Below are 14,067 nucleotides of genomic sequence, written 5' to 3'. Positions count from 1 at the left end.
TGTAGTCTGAATTGAGTGGTGGTGGGATGGAGATGGTATGTGATTTTGGCAAGGAGTTGGAGAAAACAGCCTTCCCAGTCCGTGTCTGCTGTTGAGGGCAACATCCAGGGCAGCTGCGAAAATGGCTGTTCCTGATACGGCGAAGGGAGATCTGCTTATTTTTTCCAGCACTACCAGCATGCCCACTCTGAACCCTTGAAACTTTGTATGGAGATCCTTCACAGGACAAAAACCACCCCCCTAGTGAAACTGCCTGTTTCTGGATGCAAGTTTTCCATTTGTATAGGATGCCCCTGCAGGGTGCATAAAAACAAAAAGCCAAAATCTGTGCCAAGGATATGAAACTTCCCTAGCTGGTGCCATTTCTACTGACCCTCATTAGCCAGATGCAAAGTGCAAAGTCAACCAAAACTCCAATGGACCAAATAGACAATAATGTGAAGGCTTCGAGTTTGACACGCCCTCTCGCTTACCTTCTGTGTTGTGTCTTCGTTGTGTGCGTGTGTGTGTGTGAGAGAGAGGCATGGGGCTGATCAGGCTACTAAGCCTTAAGTTCCAGTCTGTTTTCGGTTTGCCACAGATGACCTAGGACGCCCCCAAGGCCAGAATCCAGGAAGGGGGGCGCATAGGAGAAGAAAAGCTACTGTGGTTTTAACATACAGGCAGGGGGTAATCTCCTTGCCTTTCCTGCTACATTGATCCTCTTGGTCAAACAAGTTTATTCCTCTTAGGGCAGCTGGCCAGGCAGGGAAGCTGCAAACCCAGCCAGACCTGCTGCAGCCCGATAGCAGCTTGCTGAAAGGAGCCAAGCAGGTAGGGGTGAGCAGCTGCTGTTGCAGACCAGAGGGGAACCTCTGTTCTGACTTGCCTGTGGGGCGGCAGTAGCAGGCCCCATTCAGTTCTCTGGAGCCAGCTCTGTCTGGGAATACATCTCTGAAGCAAAAGGGATCAAGAGAGGGGTGTCTTCTGTATCCTGGCATCTTCCACATGGTTTTAATGAAATCCAAGAGTCCCACTGGAAGGCTGGACATCTGCTTATAGGGAGTGGGGTGTGAAGCCCACTAGGGGAAAGTGGATTGGTTGAAAACAGTTCCTATGGTCAGAGCTGATGCTGCCCTGCAAACGTGCTTTCCTCCTCCAGTTCTGCTCTATTTGTACTCGTTCTGCTCAGAGATGCTCAGAGGAAGGCCTGGTCGAAGCCTGAAGCCCCCCTTGAGAGTACCTACTCCCTTGGCTTGGGGCAGGATGCTTTTAGACCTGTTGAGGAAAGCCCTGGATGGACTCTGCTTTGGCAGACAGCATGGGTTAGTGAGATGGCCACGGGCTGGCTGTCAAAAATGGGTTGGGAGTAGGAAGGGGAGGGCCTTTTTGGTGTGGGACTGATGTAAATTTGCCAGCCTCCGGTGGGGCTTGGGGATATCTTTAAATTTCAAGTGATCTCCAGACTACAGAGATCAGGTCCCTGGGAGAAAATGGCTACTTTGGAGGGTGGACCCCGTGGCATTATACCCTCCCCTCCCCAAACTCCACCCTCAAGCAGCACTCACAAATCTCCAGGAATTTCCCAACCCATAGTTGGCATCCCTGTTGTTTTTGAGTCCCGGGACTGGGTGATATCAAAGTTTTTTTTCCAGAGAGGATGAGGTCAGAGTAAGGTAGAGAATATTCGGGGTCCTGGGAATTTTGTCTCTAAACTGATGAGCAGACAACATTCCTGACCTCTCAGATACTATGCAGGAATTCCTTGACCGATGCCCCCTCCCCAATCCAAATTGTGAATTAACAAGTGCCTGCTGAAAACAAACAGCTTATGCTTTTCCAGCTCCCAAGAACATCAAACACTTGTATTAAAAACTCTTCTGGGGAAAAGAGATAATTGTTACCTATTTGCAACAAAAGGGAAGCACATATTTGTAACTAGCAACAAAGCACGTTGTGTTTAACCATACAATGGGGTCTAGCGGGGCCTTGTGAGGGCATGCGCTGCCCCAGCAGCATTCCTACGCTCTGCAGTGGGCCAATTTTGGCCTCAAATGGGCGGAAATTGGGCCAGTGCAGAACGCAGGAGCACTCCAGGGCCCCGTACACTGCCCTGGCAGCAATCTTGTACCCTGCACTGGCCCGATTCACCCTCAAATGGGCGGAAATCAGGCTGGTGCATTTGAGGCGGGGGGTGGCAGTGCAAGCGAGCCAGGCATCCCCACTGCCACCCCCAAGCCAGGCTTTGGGGGGATGGCATGGGCAAGCCAGGCAGGCCTGCCATGCCCCCTTGCCGCCACCCTCAATCCAGGCTTGTGGGGAGGGCAACACAGGCAAGCCAGGCAGGCGCACCACCAGCCCTGGCTGTATCGGAGCTGGGGAGGGCAGAGCCAAACTGCTGCAGGTCCTTCTGAGGCTGCAAAGACTTGAGAGGACTGAGCCTGTGCCAGGCTAAAAGGTGAGTCATCGCCAATACAGCTCACCTTTTATATAGTAAGATTGGCTTGACTTGATGAATCTTGTATATTAAAAATTTTTTAAAAAGAAAGCAAAGTATACATATGTTTAAACTTTTACACTTTGAATCTGTGTGGAAGAGGATTTAAAAAACTAGTCTGGGAAGAGCAAGATTTGAGTCTAGTGGCACCTTAAAGACCAACTAGATTTCCAGGGTATGAGCTTTTAAGAGTCAAAGCTCTCGTCGTGACGAAGAGAACTTTGACTTTCAAAAACTCATACCTTGGAAATATAAGTGGTCTTTAAGGTGCTACTGCACCTGAATCTTGCTCTTCTACTACAGACCGGCATGGCTACACACCTGAAACTTGTCTTGGGAGATCTATTATTTCTCAAACTACAAGTGTGTGTACCCCAAAGACATAAATCACACCCTATGTGTATTGTAGAGGTAGAATTAGAGGAATGTGGAGTATCCTTGGGGCATTTCTACACCATAACATTAAACTAGTTTAATTATTGTCGAATTCCAGTATTTCTGTCCTGTCTCTCTATATGGCTGTTCTCTTGTCTTACAGAAGGCCAGGAACTATAGGGGGGCAGGAAGAACATGGCTTTCTAGCAAGTAAACTTTCATCAAACCACAGAAAAAGCAAAATCATTCAATGGATTTGAAATCGTACATGTTTGTAGTATACACAACATTTTCAGCCATGGCTGTAGAAAGACAGCTTTGTGGTGGGATTTCCGTTCTCGTTGTGTTTTCTTAACACCCTCCAGGTGATCTTGTTCTGTTACAAACTTTGCTGGGAAATGGTCTTCCATCTTGCACAGGAGGTAACGGCCCTGAACCCTGTGAGAGAGATGCACAAACTTCTTCTTGCTGCCTCCTGTTCATCAGAGTATTTGTAGTGGTTTGTGTGCATGAATGTGTCTCATCTGAACTTCATGGGAAGGAGCAGAGAGAAGGTTCCCTTCTTAAGACTGTGCTGGTGGCTTAAAAACCTTGAAACCCTCATTGTGAAAATGTAGGAGAGAGCTGCAGCTGATGCAAGAGTCATGATGCAGAGAGAGAGAGAGAGAGAGGGTAGGGGGACTGCGTAATGTGGGTGCCGTCTGAGAGTGGGGGGTGCTTGAGGAACACCATTGCTAAAGTGAAACATCTGGAGCTGTGCAGAATGGTTTCAGCAAACAGGCAGTGCTGAGGCCTGGTGCTAGAGAGCGGTGAAAAAGACAAAGGTGGGGAGGGAGTCCACACTAGCAGCCCAGCTCCATTTGAGTTGAGGGTGAGCTCTGGAAAGTGTCTTGAGTTTCCTCGGGCTCAGTCTTGAAGCTGTGGACCGTCCCTCTTTCTCTTTGGGGCATCTCCTCTTTGCTTTTCATCTCCATCCTAGGCTTGCACCTCAATGATTTCATGGATGGAGGGCATCGCTGAAGTCTACCAGAAAGATGGCCTCTCCCCAGATTTGAATCCTTGGTCCCCACAGGAAAGGTCTGTAGCATGATGGTGAGATGCAAAAGAAGGGGAGGATTGGATGGGGGAGGACATGGGAGGTGGAGGCAAAGGCATAGATTCCCCCCCCCCCGCCTTGGGCATTAGACTTGTGTGGCCACTTAATGCACCAAATAGGTACCATGTTTATGGTGCATCAAGTAGGGGTTTGAACCCAGGTATACTGTATTTAAATCTCAGCCACCCTGCCTCATGGACCTTGAGGCTGTTAGATGTAGGGTGCAATGTGGGCTGTCTTAATATGCTTTTTATTTCTGTATTTATATAATTGCTGCCAGAGTTTTATTTGTTTTATTATATGTATTTGTATGTTGTTAATCCGCTCTGAGCCCACGAGCAGGGAGAGCAGACAATAAATTAAACAATAACGTTAATTTAACATATACACCACTGCACTGGCTGTGTTCATCTGTAGCAAAACAAACTCCCATGGCCACTGTAGTCCTCATTATCCCCCATTAAGTGTGTTATTGGCTATCATCACAGACTGAGTGGATGGAAATCCCAACACAGGGATTATCCATACAAGTTTGAGTTTTGGCCCTGAGAATGAGGCCTGCAGCTGAGTGGAAGTCCAGGGATATCCTCTGCTTTGTGCAGTTACAGAGATGGGACCAGACCCTGTGGCTGCAGGATGTGGAAGGGGCCAATGGATGCATCGCAGGAGGTGGCCTGAGGGCTCTGATGACCGCTGGTGAGAATCTCCAGTAAAATGCTTGTCAGCTTCTCAGAAGCAGAATTGCTTGCTCCTGGAATCTGCGCAAATGTGGCAAGGGGTGGAGGCCCACCCAGGGGAGTGGCCAGTAGGGTCAAGGGTTGTAGGCCATATAGTATAGCAGTCCCCAATGTGGTGCCCACCAACACCTTTCCTAGAGTCTGCCAATTGTTCTTAGAAAGTAGGTGGGGCCAGGTGGGGCTTTTATCCAGCAGGGCTTCTGATTGACCATTGGAGATTTGATTGACTGTGCAGATCTTACGGCATTATAACCGAGATCAGTTCCCCTGGAGAAAATGGTTGCTTTGGAAGGTGGAATCTTTGGCATCCTCCTCCACTTAGGTCCTTCCTCTCCCTAAACTTTGCCCTCTTTAGGCTCCACCCCCAAATCTTCAGGAATTTCTCAACCCAGAGTTGACAACCCTACTAGCAAAAGGGAAGTTGCTGCAAAGGTGGTTTCACTGCTTGTGCAGAATCCATTGGGGGCCTGTGGCACTCTGTATTGTTACAGTTATCTCTGGTTCTTTCGTGCTGCAGGGATCCTGCCAGTAGGGGGCAGCCACATTTTGTTCCAAATCTTCAATCTGATTCCTAATAAGCAACTGGAGAGTAGGTTAGGCAACCTCATACTGTGAGGGTTGCTGACCAGCCTGCTTGCCTGCCTCTGGAGAAAGGGAGGGGGAGGCTGATATTTTCTTCTTTGCATGCATGGCAGATTCTGAACATTTTGCATTTAAAGTCTGGAGGAGAGAAAGAAAGAGAGAACAAAAGGGGCTTAATTATCCTGCACCGGCAAGCTGCTCTGCTTCCTCCAATCAGCTTGATTTCAATTCTGGATAGTTTGGAATCAATTTGCACTGTGAAGTTGGATTTTGGAAAGAAATTAAAAATTGGAAAATCTTTGAGCAAACATTAAAATGATGTTTGTAATATCCAGCAGCGTACAAATATTGTTGTAAGGATAAATCAAATGCACATAGAAAAGCTCTGTGCAAATGACAAGCAATAGGTCAGAAATGGGACAAGAATGAAACCACGGTGCATCCCTGAAAGGGGTAGGAAGTTGTTTATATGATGAAAGATGGTCTGACTTCCGGTACTATCTCCAAAGGATGTCTGAGGCAGATGGAAGGTGGTCCCTCGGTGTGTGGAAGGCACCTCTCTGGGAGAGGTTTTGACAATCAGAGCAAAAGTTCACATCAGACAGCACTGACCACATGCCAAAAGTGGCCCAATAGATTTTCTTTTGCAACCACAGAATCTAAGATTGGATAGTTGGTGTGGGAACATTCATTCCAATTAGTCCTGTCACATGACACTTTCTCTGATCTGAGCATATGGCCATTCTAGCCTGCTGTGCCTAGCAGAACCCCGGAGACCTAAAAAAACCCATCTGTACTTGTGGTCTTCACTGCATCTTGTGAATATGTTCCACAGATTAGCTAAGCATTGCCTTAAGTTTGCTGTCCATCCCTTTCAAGGGACGACTGCCAGATTTCATATTTTGATAAAACTTCACATGCCCATTCTTCCACAGACACAGACTTCCTGTGCCAGTCAGAACTTGCTTGCTATGGGGAAGAATGCTTGAGACTGGCAGACTCAGCCAACACAGAGCGAACTGGCAAAAAGACCAAAACTCTCCACTGGGACTGCAGCAGGTCGGAGCAGCTGGGCCCTCTTCTACTGCAATTCCCAGCTGGGGGGCAGGAGCCAGACAGGGAGAGAAAATTACTCCACGTGCCGAAACCAGGCCCCAGGGAGGATAAGATAAATACCAGAGGAAAGGCCAAAAAGGTATAGCGCTTAGTGTGTCAGTCTTAGATCTGAGAAATCTGAATTCAATTTCCCCACTCTGCTAGGGAAGCCCACTGGTAACCTTAAGCCAGTCTCTCTCAAAGCGTAGTTGTGAAGATAAAGGCTACTTTCACACACGCTATATAATGCCGTTTGTAACTGGATTTTACTATGTGACACAGGAAAATCACTTGCAAATGACTGAAAGTACATTATTCAGCATGTGTGAAAGCAAAGTCAAGGGGAGAATGATGTTGAAAGCTGCTTTGGGTACCCACTTTGGAGGGCGGAGAAGTGGAATGTGACTATCTAAAGAAAACCATTAACAGGGAAATGACAAAAGGCATATTTACTCATGTACTGATTGTGCTTCGTAGCAATGCAGGTATTTATTTCATCTATATTCATTTATTTAGTTATTATATGCAATAATATTAAGCAAGACTTTTTTTCTCACACCCAGGGTTATGCCTAAAATGGATGCTTTGTGAACAAAGAACACAATTCAGCCTAAATGAAGAATGTTTAAAAAGTCCAGCCCTGTAGACTTCTATGGAAGAGAGTCAATCACTTAGCTTACCTCTCTTCCATTAAAATGCATAGAACTTTAACTGAGGTTAATTTGGGTGCATCATTCCTGAAATTGTCCCTGCAGGGCATTACGCTCTGCAGACAAGCAACTCCTGGTGGTCCCTCGCCTGAAGGACACCTGTTTGGCCTCAACCAATCCGTTTGGCCTGGTGGAACGCTCTCCTGCTGGAGATTCAGGCCCTGTGGGACGTGTTACAATTCCGCAGGGCCTGTAAAATGGAGATGTTCCACCGGGCCTTTGGCTGAGGACCAGTGGGTATCCCTCTCCCCCCTTTCACTTAAGACAACCACCTTTTTTGTGACTGTCCTCAGCTATGTGTTATGCCCATATTTCATGGCTCATATACGGACTGCTGATTGTCTATCTAAATAGCCTATACATAAAAGGCGTCTGAACTATTTTAATAACTTTTTAAATTGCTACTGATTTTATAGCTTTTTATGACTAATTTATTGTATTGTATCCATGTTGTGAGCTGCCCTGAGCCCATTTGTGGGGAGGGCAGGGTATAAATCAAATCAAATAAATAATAAATAAAATACATAGGTCCATAGCAGGCAGAACTGTTGGTGGAATAATGCTGTTAAGACAATGGTCAAAACTTTGTAAATAAATATTACTGTGTTATGGGATGGAATGTCTATCAGGTATGCTATATACAATGTTATGTGGGTCCCATGAAAAGTAAATGTTCATCTAAAAGTATTAGGTTTATTTTTCCATTATAGACTTTTTGCATGAAATGGGTAACAAGGATTTGATGACATCTGGATTTATGGATTCAGAAACATGAATAGAAAAAAAGGGGGGGGTTGTGACTAAGTGGGAATCTAGAAATGATATATTATACTTGTTGTGGAGAAAATCGGAACTCAACTTGTAGTGTAATTTAGGGTTTTTTTGTTTTCTTTTTTCTTTTCCTTTTAATTTTATAGATATATGTATTGCTAGTGTGTCATGTTTAGAATTGTGTGTTTTTTCTTATTCTCTCTGTTTATTGCCTATTGTGCTATGGTGTACAGTTTATAGTTTAAATAAAGAAAATTCAAACTACAAGTATTAGGTTTATTTTTATAAATCACATTTACAGGATTATGTTCAGAAAACGTTACTGGTAAAATCTCAACCTTAGAAACCTTAGCCACTAACGAGACTTCCGGTTTGGGATTCATGGAGGTCTAACGCAGCTCCATTTGTGGAGCTGACCGGGTTGCCGTTTTAACCGGCCGGAGGGGTGAAAATAACCCGCGGCCGACTGCTCTCAGGCGGGGAGCAGGCAAAGAACGCTCAAGACCCTAGGGTGAGTTAGATCTCGGACGAGGGGGGGCTCTACACAAGGAGTCTCCCCCTCGATCCTTGAGGTCCCACCTTGCCACGGGTCGGCTATAATCTCTGCGGCAATTTTGGGGCCAATTCGGCTGGCATAAGACCTACATACCCAAGCTTCGATCGGGGAGGGAAGTCGAGAGGAGAATTTAAGATCGAAACAGCGATTACAACCCGAGAAAGCTGGAGAGAAGGTAAAGATCGCTATCTCTTGAAACGGGACAGATTGACAAAAACAGAGAGGAAAGAAAGTAGACTTTTAAACTGCAACAGACTAGCGAAAAGGAGGTGAAGACTTGGCAGGAGTTGTATTTTAAAAGAGACTAAGTTTAAAGAAGTTATTACAAAATTCGGACTATTGTTTTGAATACCTGTGGTTTTGGAGCTGTGGGAAAAAGACACCATCGCGAGACCTGCTGTGGGAAGACGGGAGACAGGAAGTGCGTAACAACAATAGAGTGGCTGGAGGGAAGCGGCCCTTGCCAAAGGACAGGAAGTGGGGAATCGCCATCTTTGAAAGTGGAAGGGTCGTGGCTTCAGCGGAAGAGGAAGTAGGCCATCTTGGATTATAATAACATAGAGAAACCATAGAGAAAAGACGCCCGACATTTTGGATATAAAAAATTAATTTTGGCAAAGATTGGGACATTTAAAAAAAAGGAAAACGTTTAATTATACGCCACGGAGCTGAGGAAGAGAGCAGATTCGTGGGAGCGAGCTAAAGCAAGCCCCACGATGTCGAAAAAAGAGTGGCAATCGGCAATAGAAAACTTGGACAAAAAACTTATAGACATGATGAAAGAACTTAAGGACACGAAATTGGAGCTTATTAAAGAGGTCAAGGAAGTTACACAGACAGTAAAGTCGGAGCTGTCAGAAGTGAAAAAAGGTGTGGAAACGATTAGCAGTGAATTACAAGGAACGCAGCAGAGAGTTAAAACAGTAGAAGACGCGATGGAGAATTTAATAGACACGCAACAAACAGAGATGAGGCTGGTGAAGGGGAGGATGTCAGTTGCAGAAACTAAACACATGGAGAAGCAGCTTCGTTTTCGCGGTCTGCCAGAAGTGGAAGGGAAGTCAGCGCAAGAACAGATGACTGAGGTGTTGGCTGATTACCTGGGGAAGGAGGAGGAGGAAATTGTGGCTATCCTAGATGTGGCGTATCGTGTGAACTCGAGAATTGCAACCCAGAGGAAACTACCAAGGGATGTGATTGTGCAGTTTACAACTAGAAATATGAAAGAGAGGATTGTGACCAAACAATTTCAAGATCCATTGGAGATTGATGGCAAGACGATTATTATAATGAAGGAACTGCCCAGATCAGTGTTATTGGACAGGAAAAAATATAGAGTGCTAATTCAGACTTTGAAGGACATGAATATCAGATACAGATGGGAGTTACCGGAAGGAGTGTCCTTTGAGTTTGGAGGGGCAAAAAAACGCATCAGATCTGAGCGGGAGATGGAGAGATTTATCAAGGACAATGAAAAAGACTTACCAACAAAACCATGAATATGGAGTGTAAAGTATTATCTTGGAATGTAAATGGACTAAACTCACCGAATAAGAGAAAAAATATTTTTCATTGGCTACTAAAACAAAAATGTGATATTGTTTGTTTGCAGGAGACCCACATTAGAAAACAGGATGTAAAATATTTAAAATCTGGAAAATTGGGCAAAGAATTTGTAGCGGCTTCCAACAAGAAAAAAAGAGGAGTGGTGTTGTATATAAAAGAGGAGCTGCAGCCAAAATTTATTATGAGAGATGTGGAAGCTAGATTTGTAGCAGTGGAATGTAATTGGAACTTAAAGAGAGTGTTGGTAGTCGGACTTTATGCACCTAACGGTGCAAAGGAAAGCTTCTTTGAGGACTTAAGGAAGCACCTAGACGATCTTGTATATGACCAGATAATTCTTGCTGGAGATTTCAATGGAGTGACAGATTTGGAATTAGACAAAAAGACCACAAAAGCACAAAAGAAAAGAGGACTATTGCCAAAGCTTTTTTTTGAGCTGATTCAACAAGAGACTCTCGAAGACGTATGGAGGAGAGAATATCCTAAAACCAAACAGTTTACTTTTTATTCTGCAAGGCATCTTACATTATCAAGAATTGATATGATCTGGGCCTCAAAGGACTTAGCGCTATGGACTAAGGAGGTAGAAATAATGCCGATGGTAGGCTCAGATCACAACCCAATTATGTGGAAATTTGGAAAAAGGAGAAAAAGGAAAGCCTGGAGAATAAATGAGGACCTGTTACAGGAAAGTGAGAATATGGAAACACTGAGAAGAGAGACTAAGTTTTTTATACAATACAACGTGAATAAAGAAGTACCAACCAGTAAAGTTTGGGACGCGTACAAGGCGGTTGTAAGGGGCATACTAATGGACTTAAATGGTAGAGCAAGGAAAAAGAAAGAGGAGAAAAGACAAGAGATTGAGGAGAAAATAAAGGCCAAAGAAGTACAGTTAAAAAAGAGACCAGGGAAAAAGAAAATACATCAGGAAATCAAAATTCTTCAAGAACAGTTAACAGCAATGAGTAACAAAGAATTGGAGTGGAACCTTAAAAGACTGAATCAAAAAGCTTTTGAGGGTGCTAATAAACCTGGGAAATATTTGGCATGGCAATTAAAGAAGAAAAGGGAAAAGAAAATAATAAATAAAATTTGTGAAGAAAACAAAACGTATTTGGAGCAGACTACCATTAGCAGAGCCTTTTATAAATTTTACGCTAAGCTGTATAATAACAAAGAAGTAAACAAAGAATCAATAGCATCATATTTGGAGAAAACCAAACTTCCAGAGATCTCGGAAGCTTGGAGAAATAAGCTGAACAGTAAAGTAACTGATGAGGAAATAAATATGGCAATACAATCCGCAAATCTAGGAAAGGCGCCAGGGCCAGATGGACTTACGGCTAAATTTTATAAGACAATGGCCAATGAACTGGCACCATTCCTAAAAGAGGTGATGAACGGAGTTTTTAGGGATCAAAGAATTCCAGACACTTGGAGCGAAGCGAATATATCATTGATCCCAAAAGAGGGCCAAGATCTGACTAGCGTGAAAAATTATAGGCCTATATCACTACTCAATAATGACTATAAAATTTTTGCGAAGATATTGGCGGAGAGATTGAAGGGGTGGCTCTCGGAAGTCATAGAGGAGGAACAAGCAGGCTTTTTGCCAGACAGACAAATAAGAGACAACTTAAGGACAGTGATCAATGCTATTGAATACTACGATAAGCGTTGTGACAAAGAGGTTGGTTTCTTCTTTGTAGACGCTGAAAAAGCGTTTGACAATTTAAACTGGGACTTTATGTTTGCCACTATGGAAAAGCTACAACTGGGAGAAAGATTCGTCAGAGCAATCAAGGAAATCTATAGAGACCAGACTGCAGCAATTGTAGTGAATGATGAATTGACCAAAAAATTGACGATTAGTAAAGGAACAAGACAAGGTTGCCCGTTATCTCCATTGTTGTTCATTTTAGTATTGGAGATTCTGATGATACAAATTCGACAAGATGAGGAAATACGAGGAATAAAAATAAAGGACTATTCATATAAGGTCAGAGCATTTGCAGACGACATAATGTTAATTGTAGAAGACCCACTGGAGAACATGCCAAAAGTGATAGACAAGATCAAGGAGTTTGGAGATTTGGCAGGTTTCTTCATTAACAAAAAGAAGTCAAAGATATTATGCAAAAACATGACTAAGCAGAAACAACAATTGTTAATGGAAACAACGGATTGTGAAGTAACTAGTAAGGTGAAATACTTGGGAGTTGAGCTGACTGCAAAAAATATAGATTTGTTCAAGAATAATTATGAAAAATTATGGACTCAGATAGAGAGAGACTTGATCAAATGGAATAGATTGAACCTGTCATGGTTGGGCAGGATTGCAGCAGTTAAGATGAATGTGTTACCAAGAGTAATGTTTTTGTTACAGACAATACCAATCATCAGAGACTCTAAACAATTTGAAAAATGGCAGAGGAAAATATCAGATTTTGTTTGGGCAGGCAAGAAGCCTCGAGTGAAAGTAAAAGTTTTACAAGATGCAAAGGAGAGAGGCGGAATGCAACTGCCCAATCTGAGACTTTACCATGATGCAATCTGCCTAGTTTGGCTAAAAGAGTGGATGATATTAAAGAATAAGAAACTATTAGCCCTAGAGGGATATAAAAAAATTTTTGGATGGCACGCATACCTATGGCATGACAAAGTAAAGGTCAACTCGATGTTCCTGCATCATTTTGTAAGGAGAAGTCTATTTACAATCTGGAAGAAGTATAGAACTTACCTACAAGAAGGAACCCCCTTGTGGGTGGTTCCATATGAGGTGATAGATCCGAGAGCTGTGGATAATGAACAACAATGTTTAACGTACAAAGAAATAACTAAGATTGAAGTATCTAAACTTAGAATAAAGACGCAAGAGGAACTATCACCTAACTATGATTGGTTTCAGTATAGACAGATTAGAGACTTATACAACTCAGACTTTGCAAAAGGGGGCATACGAACAGAGAACTCGGAACTAGAGCAGACCCTTCTTAAAGAAGACAAGAAAAGAATATCCAAGGTATACCAAGTATTGCTGAAATGGTATACTGAGGATGAGATAGTTAAAACACAGATGGTGAAATGGGCTATAAATTTCAATAAAGAAATAACAATGGAGGCATGGGAATACTTGTGGAAAACTACAATGAAGACAACGACATGTATCAATATTAAAGAGAACATTTTCAAAATGATCTATCGTTGGTACATGACACCAAAGAAGATTGCGCTAGGGAATTTGAATACTTCTAATAAATGCTGGAAATGTAAGAAACATGAGGGCTCCCTCTATCATATGTGGTGGTCGTGTGAGGTAGCTAGGCAGTTCTGGGGGGAAATAATAAGAGAAATGAGTGAAATTTTACAGTTTCAAATAAATAAGAACCCAGAACTCCTGCTGCTAAACTTGGGAATGGAGGGAATTCCAGCCCATCATAGGACGTTGATTTTTTATATGACTGCAGCAGCTAGACTTTTGTATGCGCAGAAATGGAAAGTACAAGAAGTACCAACTATTGAAGATTGGATCTACAAATTGCTGTATATGGCTGAAATGGACAAGATGACAAGAAAACTGAGAGATCTGGACTCAGGGCAGTTCAACACAGACTGGGAGAAGCTGAAACAATACCTGGAGAAGAAATGGGAGGTGGGAGGAAAACTGTGGCAGTTTGAGAACTACTGAAATATAATAAAAGTATAAAAGAGAGGGGTGACTTTACCGGGGGAGGAAGAGAAATGTGAATTTATAAGCAGTTAGATTAATTGATTGAGATATATATAGATATGTATAGGTCAACTGATAGAGAATAATTAATGATAAGGTTTAAACATGAGGATTGACTAACTAACAATATTTTCTTTCTTTGACAAGATTTATATGCACCAAACTGAATGTATAGAAGAGTTAAATTGATTGAGTATCTGAGGAGTTATATAGAATTACCATAAAAAGTTGAAATGAGTAATATATAGAGAATAAATCAAATTGTTTGATTTAAATGTGGGAAATTTTTATGGTTTATATATTTTTATAGGTTTATATAGAATTATTCAAAACTGGAAAATGGGATAAATTGTTTATCTAAAGACGTATA

Source organism: Eublepharis macularius, chromosome 15, assembly GCF_028583425.1.
Source record: "Eublepharis macularius isolate TG4126 chromosome 15, MPM_Emac_v1.0, whole genome shotgun sequence".
NCBI lineage: Eukaryota > Metazoa > Chordata > Lepidosauria > Squamata > Eublepharidae > Eublepharis > Eublepharis macularius.
This window is presented reverse-complemented; position numbering follows the sequence as displayed.